This window comes from Nannospalax galili, unplaced genomic scaffold, assembly GCF_000622305.1.
Source record: "Nannospalax galili isolate Female #2095 unplaced genomic scaffold, S.galili_v1.0 scaffold167, whole genome shotgun sequence".
Taxonomy (NCBI): domain Eukaryota; kingdom Metazoa; phylum Chordata; class Mammalia; order Rodentia; family Spalacidae; genus Nannospalax; species Nannospalax galili.
In genome coordinates, this window is record NW_008358534.1 from 5507966 (window position 1) to 5518856 (window position 10891).

Genomic DNA, 10891 nt, shown 5'->3' on the forward strand with positions numbered 1-10891 from the left:
ATACTCTTGAAATATGAAAGACAGTGAAACAGATGTATTTTTAGAGAATAGAAGACCCTCTCTAAAGACTAGCTCTCATAGTTTAGGAAGATACTATGCAATTTTCTAAGGGAGAAAATCAGTCAGTGGTCTTACCCCAGCTTTAAAGCCTAGTAAACACAAAAATTACCAGCACAGAAAACGACATTGGTGCAGTAGTGACACTTTTATCTAGAGGGGTAATCAACAGCTATCTAATTGGACTTAGTGCCCACTCAGTGGGAGGGAATTCATGTATGACACTGTAAAAACAGCCAAATACATATGATTGGAGCAGTCATAGTTCTTAGGGAAAACCCTACATTTATCATATCACTAGTCAAACATAATTTCTTACTGTATGCTAAATACAGATCCTTATATCTATAGACAAGTGCAGCAGTAAACACTCATCAAAGAAACATTTTATTTTATTTTATTACAACAGATGGAGTTCTTCAAAGACTACACTTTCAGGGATCATATCTATAATTTGTTACTAGGGAAGTTTCTCTGACTGTGTAGAGTACCGGAAACAATGAGGAGGGGACATATTGTTCTCTCCTGAGCATGAAGTTGGCTATTGGTGTTGCTTCACAGCAACTGCCATTTTCCATTGGTGATCGTTCTTCTTTCTTTTGGGAGAGTAGAGGGAGAGGATACAGTGTAAGTGGAAAAAAAGAGAGTTCTACAATGGATCACACACAGAGAATAAGTGTCTGAGAGATGCCCATCCCTAAATGACACATCAATAATGAAATCTCTATACCTAAGGTTCACAGAAGATAGTGGAACAGGAGGTAGAGAAAATACTAATCCATCTCCCAACTCTCACCAGAGAAGCTTCCTCATGCTACAGAGGGTGATGCATGCAGAAGGCCACAGCAGATCAAAGTGGAGAAAATAAGAGACTGCAGAGTGAGTGTCCCTGGATAAGACTCCTATATTAAACCTCACCCACCCATGGCTCAAGGACCATTGTGGAAGAGGGGATGAAAAGATTGTAAGAGCCAGGATTGATACAGGACCATAAAGAAATAGAATATTCCAGGCTTCTGTGAACTTGCTCATATGAACTTAAAGAAATGGTGATATAATAAACAAGACCCATGCAAGCTCAATCAGATAAAAATCCATCATAGAACTGGGGAAATGGGCAGGAGGCCCCAACCTTAGCTGAGGAACAGCTGGCAGTTGATCATTGCTGAGTGAAGGAGAGTTGATCTTTTTTAAGGGAGTGATGCTTTTTTAAGGGAGGGACTGACCGAGGGACATCTGGGTACAGAAACCTGAGTTGATGGGTCTTGACATATATGACAAAATGCATGAAACCTTGTGGGTGGGCCGTGAAGGGATGCAGATAGGAGATGGGGCATAAAAATGGTTTAGATGAATTGTAAGAGAGTTTTTCCTTGAAAATAATTTAGGCTTATATCTATATATAAAATAAACTATTCTTTAGCTACCTAGGTAAGCCTGATAGAAAAGAATAAGAGGAGATAGTCCCAGGAGAGACTATCAAAGTTGACCTATTTTGAAATGAGGTTGTAGAAGAAAGATCAACAATGGACACCTGATGGGATTAAAGAAAAACCAGGCTCCTATGTTTTGATTTGCTTTCTTAAAGTTAAAGAGGATGCATTTATGACTAGTGTAACGAGTCTTAGAGGAATTGGTTGTGTTCATATTTTCTATTCCATATGTCATGGAACAATCATTTTAGAATTTGCTGCACTGACTCATGGTGTTTCTTCAGTTACATTAGGCAACTAAATATTAAAGATTTTTAAAGACCCTCTTGACACAATCAGCTGATTTTAAGAATACTGATGAAATACAAACTTTGGGTTAAATAGAAGTCTCTCTGGGAAATGACTGTTTTTTTCTTTGTTTTTGGTGTCAGGGGATGTCGATTTGAGATTTAAAAAACTGGGCTATATTTTATTGTGATTGTTCAGAAACTCATAAATATAATTGCTATTGAAACAACTATTTTATATTTTATAATATATCTTATTTACTATTTTTATTTTATGTGTATGAGAGTATTTCTTGCATGTATGTATGTGTGTCTCTGTTCTGCAGTGACTGCAGAGGTGAGAAGAGGGAGTCAGATCCCATGGAACTGGAGTTAGGACACTTGTTTGCTGCCATATGGCTACTGGGAACTGAACCCAAGTCCTATGGAAAGAACAGCTAATGCTCTTAACTGCCAAGCCATCTCTCTAGCCACTTGAAATATTTATTTCCTGGAAATAATCTATCCCACTGAGAAAAAAATACTCTATAGTTTGATACCATCCATTCCTGGCTAATGTATGTCATGACAGGTCTAATTGTAACTGCTTGCATAAAAGACAGGGCTGCTCAACAGATAGTATGGTAAAACTGGAGGCAAATAAAGCCATTTTTGTAACTCACACTTAGTGGGCTTTAAAGTGTTACTCTCATCAAACATGTTACATCATTCCTTTTGTGATTTTGGGTGCCAATCACCCGGGAACCCCACCCCCACCCCCGGTAGTCTTTGATATATAGCTATTCTGATTCCTATGGTAGTTGAGATATTTTATAATTAAAATAATACCTCTTCTAGTTCCTGTTCCTAAGGAGAAAGCAGTACCACGTACAGAAATTTTGTATTGACTCAGAAAATGAGGTTAATAGGGAAGTAAAGAAGGAAGGGAGCTTTGTTTACTGGTATGTGACCAAGAAATGGTGTTCTTTTATCACATACAGATATTGCCTAAGATAATGTTTGGCTTGATTGAATGCTCAGTACATGTCTGAGAAGATCTTCTATTTCCTTTATAATGGAATAATTGTAATTAGTTCATTCTGATTAACACCTGGCATACTGATATTATATCATAAACAGAAGGAAAACAATACCTGAAAGAGGTTAAATATTAGTATTTAGTTCTGCTATTTTGCCTTACATTATGTGTTTGTCGTTTGTCTTACCACCATAGTGTAGTTCTTTACAACACTTCTGACAGTTTTTCAATGCTGCTGCATGGAATTGAATAGGAATGTTCTGTAAGCATAGGGATATTGACATGTTTGATTTGAGCAGCAAATTACCTTTACTGAGACAAGGACAGAAGGAAATGGATTTAAATTGTATAAATGAAACACCTCCTGTGACATCACATAGAATTTATGCATACAAATTGTTTGAAACTAACATAGTACACCAAGATTAATCTATATCCAAAAACCTTTAAGATGGCTCTCCATTGACCGCAAAATAAAACTAATCTCTTAATCAGGCTATCTTTAAAGGTTATCTCCTGTTCCTTCTCTGGCCCTAAAAGATGACCTAAACTATTCTTGCAAATTCTTTGTTTTTTAGTTGTTATTTTCTTCATGCTGTGCCTTCCAGTGCACATGGCCTTCTTCACATCTAAGTCTATTCACATCCTTGCCATGCTTAAAGTAGACTGGATTCACCTTCCAGCACTATGAAAGCTACACAATAGAGAGGAGGCTTTGAATTCACCACCAGCTTGATTTTTCCTTACTTCTTCTCCAGTTCATGTTTGTAGTGTCTTTAGCAATAGAGTTTTATTGTGATGATCTTGTGGGTAACTAAGATCACAAATAGGCACTATTGCTTGAGTGTCTATAAAATGAGTGAAAAACTACTTCAAAAGCGATTGTTCATTCCTGGCATTGGGCATTTATTTTGCAAGCCCATGATAATCTAGTATGGACATTGTCCCCCTGTTACAAGGTAACTTCTTTTAATCTTGTTTTATAATGTAAATATATACACTTTAGCTTCTGTAAGGTAGTTTTCCATATGGCTTTTTCTAAAGGCATTTAGTGTTAGTTATCCCTCCCTGCACTTACTTCCACCTCTGCCCTACCCTCCCAATACCTACCCCTTTAACCCTTCCTAATTTATTATTCCCCTTTCCTCCTTTATATCTTAGAATTTTACCACTTCACCCAGGAAGTGCCCCCTACTGCCCATGGCCATTTATTAGTTTTTTAAAATTTATTATTTTTTAAATTATTTATTTACTAACTACATGATTAGAAGAAGCATTTCATTACAGCATTAACATATTCAATAACAATTTCCAGAGCAAAGATGCATCACTTTCAAAATTGTAAATTTTTAGGTTCACAGTTGAATTAATACAGTTATACAACACTGAGTTCAGTATCAAACCCGCAAGACATAAAATTGAATGAGGTTTTAACCTTTTAAAAAGATCGCCATTTCATTATAAAATATACTGTTTCATACAGAAAAACTCATTTTTAATGCTACTAACACATAGATGTTTTCACATGCATTTCTAATCTCTATATATCTGATTGTTACTAGTCACAGTTGGTTACTTTCTGAGCTCCTATCTGAGCATGGATATAAAATCCTTGGGTAGATTTCAATGGTAATGTGTTTCACCTCTACTAATTAACATGGAGCAAATTTTTATGCTTCTTCCTCAAATATAACTCATTTAAAAAATTTGTTGACTCTTTTTGTGTGTATTTCATACAGAACATCCCAAACAATCTTATTTTTCTATATACCCACATCCCAAATGGCACTCTCCCATAGCCCCACACACACACACTGGAGCCCATATAATCTGTTATCCCTGTTACTGTCCAGTGTGTTGTCAGCATCCCCAGCCGTTCTCCAGTGCTTGTCCATTCACTGAATCTAGTCAGCCTATCTAGAGTTCCTTGTTTTAGGAAGATCAGCTTTTCCTCATCTAGCAGCAATCAGTTGCCAATATTCCTTTAGCTAAACTTGGGGTCTGCTGATTTTCCCAGTTCTATGCTGGGTTACTGTCTGGGAGTCTCTTGGGTCACCCTGGCAAGAACTTGAAGGTATCTTCTGTTTGGCGCTGTTTCTTGTTATGTAGCTTTTACCTATATACATGGACTCTTAAAGAATTGTATCAAACCTTTAATCTTTGGTTAAACTTTCCTTTTGGGTGTTTAAGACCATGAAATTGGCCCAGATAAACCAATTTATTTTTACTCTTAAGGTCGTTTGAGGATCTGTTCCTCGGGAGTCACATGGGCTTGGGAGGAGCCCCTGGCTCCTTTCTTTTACAGTTCCATCTAAGTGAAGATAAGTCAAAGGTCCTGCTCAACTTTGGAAGGCTTCACTTGGAAGCACAGAGGAATGTTTCATCTGTGTTGATCCTCCTCTTTGTTGACTGGACACTGGTTCAAGTCCATTTTGTGGGGTCTCAATGGCCTCCTTGATCAAGAGGACAGGTGACACACCACAGTTACAGGACATTTTGAGAAATGTTCATAGTCCCCTGGAGCTTAGTTGACCTAGGAGGACAAAGAGCAAAAACTCTCCTTTATGTCCTTCTGAACAAATTAGTATAGGCCTCAAAGTATGGCTGTTAGACATCCAAGAAGGTTAGTTCCACCAGTCTGGTACTTTTAATTACCATGTGCCATGTAGATAAAGCTTGGGCAAAGACCAAATATTCTCAGATAAACTTTGCCTAGGCATGTATTATATTCCTTGAGCTAGTTGTACGTATAATTTGTCAGTAGGTTGTTTGATTAATGTGGTTGCCTCTGTTTTTTTTTTTAAGTAGGTAGGCATTATTTGTCTCTCGCATTATCTAACCCTTCCACTGTGGTTTCCCCATTTAAGTGTCCCCACTTTCCCATTTCTCCCTTAATAATACCCTTCTCTTATGGTCCCACCTCTCTTGAGCTCCTTCTTTCCCTTTATCCCCAAGATTCCTTGTATAACCCTCCATCCCCCTCCCTTTAAAATAACCCTATTTTTATCCACAGATCCCTTATTAACACCTGTTTCTTACTGTTCTTCTCTTTCAGATTCTTTCTTTTCCTTTACCTCCCTGGTTCATTTTCATTATCCTAGTTCCTCTAGTTATGTCTGGATACATACTCACTTATAAGGTTTCGGTGCTAGGATCCACATATGAGGGAGAATATAAGGAAACTTACATATGTCGATTTTTTTTCTGAGTCTGTGTTACTTTATACACTTAGTATAACAGTTTCTCGTTCCATGCATTTAACTGCAAATTTCATGATTTCATCTTTTTTTAATTCTGAGAAAAACTCCATCGTATAAATGAACCACATTTTCATTATCCACTCTCCTACCTATTGTGAAAAGAGCAGCAACAAACATGAATGTACAAGTGTCTCTGCATAAGGAAGCATATTTGCATAAGGAAGCATATTTGTTGAGAGTTGAGAGATGCAGTGATGTATGGGTATGACAATAAGTCATTAAATGACAGTTTAATATGATAACTATTTAGGAGAAAACTAGTATTAGGTTTTCCCCTGTGTCCTGTGACCAGTCTAGTCTCAGGCTCCTAAGCCTGATAGCAATGTCAGGTATGGGCTCCATCCTATGAAGTAGAACTTAAATCCAATTAAATAATGGTTGGTTACTCCCACAATATCTGTGCTACTATTATACTGGTAGACATACCTTGCCAGGGCAGTTGTTACTATAGTTCACAGGATTCACCACTGGGTAAGGATGATGATTAACTTTTCCTTCCAGTAGCTTACATAGCACCTTCCAGCACTATGAGCACTAGCCAGTAGAGATGAGGCTCTGAAGTCAGCACCAGGCTGATTTCTCCTTATTTGTTCTACAGCTCATGTAAGTACTGTCTTTGGCAATAAGGTCTTACAATCTAGCTCTGGTTGATAACCAAGATCAGAGGCTATTGACAGTATTGTTTGAGGGTCTATAGGACCCATCGTCAACAGATTCCAGAGAGGGAGTCCATTCCTAACATTGAGGGTTTTTAAATTAGCCTATGATATCTAGAAAGAGCAGTGTTCCCTTATTAAAAAATTAACTTCTTCAAATCTTTTTTTATGATGTATATGCATATACTTTAAGATTTTATAGTGGTAGGTTTCCATATGCCTTTTGTTTTTTTCTAAAAGCCTTTAGTGTCACTTATCCCTCACTATACTTCCTCCTCTTCCCTGCTCTTCCATTCCCCACCTTGTTTATCCCTTCCTAGTCTAATGTTCCCTTTTTTACCCTTCATATCACTTCATTCTACCACCTATCCCAGGAAGCCTCTCCTTGAGCATCCATAGCGAGTTATTAGTTTCTCAACTTCTCCAAAACTTCAAATTGAAACATGCATATCTAAGATTTCAAAGCTAACTTCCAGATATGAGATACAACATGTGAAGTTTATCTTTCTGAGTTAGGGTTAACTCACTCAAGATGATTATTTACAGTTCCATCCATTTACCTGTAAATTTCATAAATTTATTTCTTTAAGAGCTGAATAATATTCCATTGTGTATATGTATCATGCCTTCATTATCCATTCATCAGTTGATGGACATCTATATTGTTTCTAATTTCCTGCTATTATGAAAAGGGCAGCAATGAGCATGGATGAACAGGTATTTCTGTAGTAGGGTATAGACTTTTTTTGGTTATATGCCCAAGACTGGTATGACAGGATCATATGGTAGATCAATTTCAAGCTTTTTGAGGAATCTCAATACTGGTTTCCATAATGACTGCAACAATTTTCACTCCTAGGATCATTTTGTCATTTTGCCATTTTGCCATTTTGCCATTCTGAAGGGGTAAGATGAAATCTCAGAATTGTTTTAATTTCTATTTTCCTGGTGATTTATGCTGAAAATTTAAAAAAGTATTCCTCAGCTATTTTTGTCTCATCTTTAGAGAGTTCCCTGTTTAGCATATTGCCCAGTTTTTAATTTGTTTGGAATTTTATGTTTAGGTTTTGAGTTTTTTGCATATTCTAGATACTCTCTGTCTCTACCAGAAGTATAGCTCATAAAGTATTTTTCCTGTTTTATATGTTGTCTCTTCACTTGAATGATGATGTTCTTTGATGTTCAGAAGCATTTTGGTCTCATTGGTCCCATTTGTCAATTTTTGAACCTAATGCTTACCCTACAGGAATCTTGTCCGGAAAGTCCTTTCTTGTGTCTGTAAGTCTTCAATTTCTTCAATGTCTTAAAATTTTGGGTTTTTTTTAAAATTATACAGATCTTTCACTTCTTTTGTTAGATTTATTCTGAGATTTTTTAATGGAAATTGAGGTTATCATGAATGGGAATGTTTCCAGTATTTCTTTCTCAGTATGATGGTTGTTGATGTATAGGAAGGCTACTGATTTGGGGGTATTAATTTTATATCCAGTTACTTTGCTGAATGAAGTTATCATGTCTAGGAGTTTTCTGGTGTAGTCTTTAGGATCCTTACATATAGAATCATATCATCTGCAAATAAAGATACTTTACTTCTATTTCAATTGTATACTTTTTACCTCCTTCATTTATATTAATGCTCTCGCTAAGACTTCAAGTAGTATATTGAATAGGAATGGATAGAGTAGATGTCCTTGTCTTGTTTCTGATTTTAATGGGAGTGATTTCAGTTTTTCTCCAATTACCATGATGTTGGCTGTGGGTTTGTGGTGTATTGCCTTTATTATGTTGAGTTATGTTCTGTGTATGCCCAAGTTCTCTCTGATTTTTATGATGAATGTTTGTTGCATTTTGTCAAAGGCCTTTTCTATATGTAATGAGTTGATGATATGGTTTCTGTCCTTTTGTCAGTTTATATGGTGGATTACATTTATAGAATTATGTATGTTGAACCACCCCTGCATCTCTGGGATGAAGCCAATTTGATCATGGTGGATAATCTTTTTAATATATTTTTGCATTTTTCTGAGTATTTTATTGAGAACTTTTACATCTATGTTCATCAGAGAGATTGGTCTCTAATTTTATTTTACTGTTGGGTCTTTGGTTTTGGTATTAGAGTAATATTGACTCACAGAAGGAACTTAGGAGTGTTCCTTTATTTTTTTATTTTGTGGAATAATTTCAGGAGTATTGGTATTAGTCCTTTGAATGTTTGGCAGAATTCTGTGCTGTGTCTATCTAGTCCCGGGCTCCTTAAATTACAAAAGCTCAATAATTTTTTTAAAAAGCTCCAAATTTAAAAAAGAAATTTGCAAGCCAGGTGTGGTGGCGCACGCCTTTAATCCCAGCACTTGGGAGGCAAAGGCAGGCAGATCCCTGTGAGTTCAAGGCCAGCCTGGTTTACATAGTGAGTTCCAGGAAAGCTGGGGCTACAGGGAGACCCTGTCTCAAAAAGACCAAAAGGAAAAAAAAAGAAATTTGCCCATTTATTTTAGATATTCTAATTTACTTGAGTACAGGTTTTTAAAGTATTCCTTATAATGTTCTGGCTATTTTGGTTTCTGTTGTGATGGTTCTCCATTCATTTCTTATTTCGCTGATTTTGATTTACTCTTTCTTTCTTTTGGTTAGCCTGGCTAAAGAGCTGTCTACCTTGTTTATCTATTTAGAACCAACTCATATGTTGATTGATTCTTTGTATTGTTTTCTTAGTTTCCATTTCATGATTACTGCTTTGATTTTTATTAGCTGTGTTTGGATTTGGTTTGATCTTTTCCAGACTCTTGATTTGCTCCAGTGTCATGTATTTGTATTCTTAAATTCTTAATGTAGGTGCTTAGAGCTCTAAACTTCCCTTTTAGGACTATTTTTAATGTGGCCCAGAGGTTTCGTTTTGTTGTATTATCGTTTTGATTAAGTTCCAGGAATACGCTTATGTCTTTCTTGATCTCTTTTTTGACCCATTCATCATTCAGGAAGAAGTTGTTTAATTTCCATGAGTTCCTGTAGTTACTAGAGCTACTTCACCATTGATTTTAAGCTTTATTGTGTTTTGGTCTGACAGAATAAATGAAATTATTTCAATTTTTGAATTTGTTGAGGTTTGTTTTGAGTGCCAGTTTGTGGTTTAGGTTAGAGAGACTTTCACGGGCTATTAAGTAGAATATGTAATCTTTGTTGCTTGGATGGAATATTCTATAGATGTCTGTTGTGTTCATTTGATGTATGATATCATTTAATTCAGATGTTTTTGTGTTTATTTTTGTCCAGTTGACTTGTCTATTGGAAAGAGTGAGTTTTGAAGTCACCTACTCTTATGGTGTTAGGGTTAATCTGTGATCTGTGTCTTGAACTCCAATGATAGAGTTCTTATATAATTGGGTCCATAATTAGTTTTTGATCGATTGTTCTCTTGATCAGAATGAAGTGACATTCTTTAGCTCTTCAGATTAATTTTAACTGGAAGTCTAATTTGTCAGATATTAGAATTGGAATGAGGCCTTGTTTATTAGTGCCATTTCTTTGAAATATTTTTTCCATATTTTCATTTTCACCCTAATGTGAGACCTATTGTTGAAGGCAAGATGAGTTTCTTAGAAACAGAAAAAATGGAATTTTGTTTCATCAACAAGTCGTCTGTGTCTTTTTATTGGGGAGTTGAAGCAATATGCATTTAATGTTATTGTATAAAGATATATTGTTTACTGCCATTTTATTTCTTGTTTGTTTTCTTATTTTGTGTATCTAAAATTATACCTTCATTTGTTTTCTTTCTGTAACATCTTGTGTATGGTAATCCCTTCAGTCCTTTATATTGCTTTGAGTATACTGAAGGGTTACTTTGGTGGACATGAATTCTTTCAGCCTATCCATGTCATGGAAAAATTTTCATTCCCCTTGGACGATGATAGTTTTTCTGGGTAAAGTATTCTGGGTAGGTATCTATAATCAGTTAGATCTTGGAATACTTTGGTCCAGAATTTTCTGGCTTTCATAATTTGCATTGAAAAGTCAGTTGTAATTATGATGGGTTTTCCTTTATAAATGTAACTTATTGTTTTTCTCCAGCATCTTATTGTACCCTCTCCTTGCTGTGCATATTTAGTGCTTTTACTATGATATGCTATCAGTAGTTTCTGTTCTGGTCCAGTCTATTTGGTGTTCTCTATGCTTTTGTCTA

General features: G+C 36.0%; 1 non-coding gene across 1 annotated transcript; it reads left to right on the plus strand.

Annotated features, from left to right (window-relative positions):
* Positions 1 to 479: 479 nt before the first annotated feature.
* Positions 480 to 693, plus strand: LOC115068215. Its single transcript, XR_003847587.1, has one exon. It is a non-coding gene; the product is annotated as a small nucleolar RNA U3 (small nucleolar RNA).
* Positions 694 to 10891: the final 10198 nt, after the last annotated feature.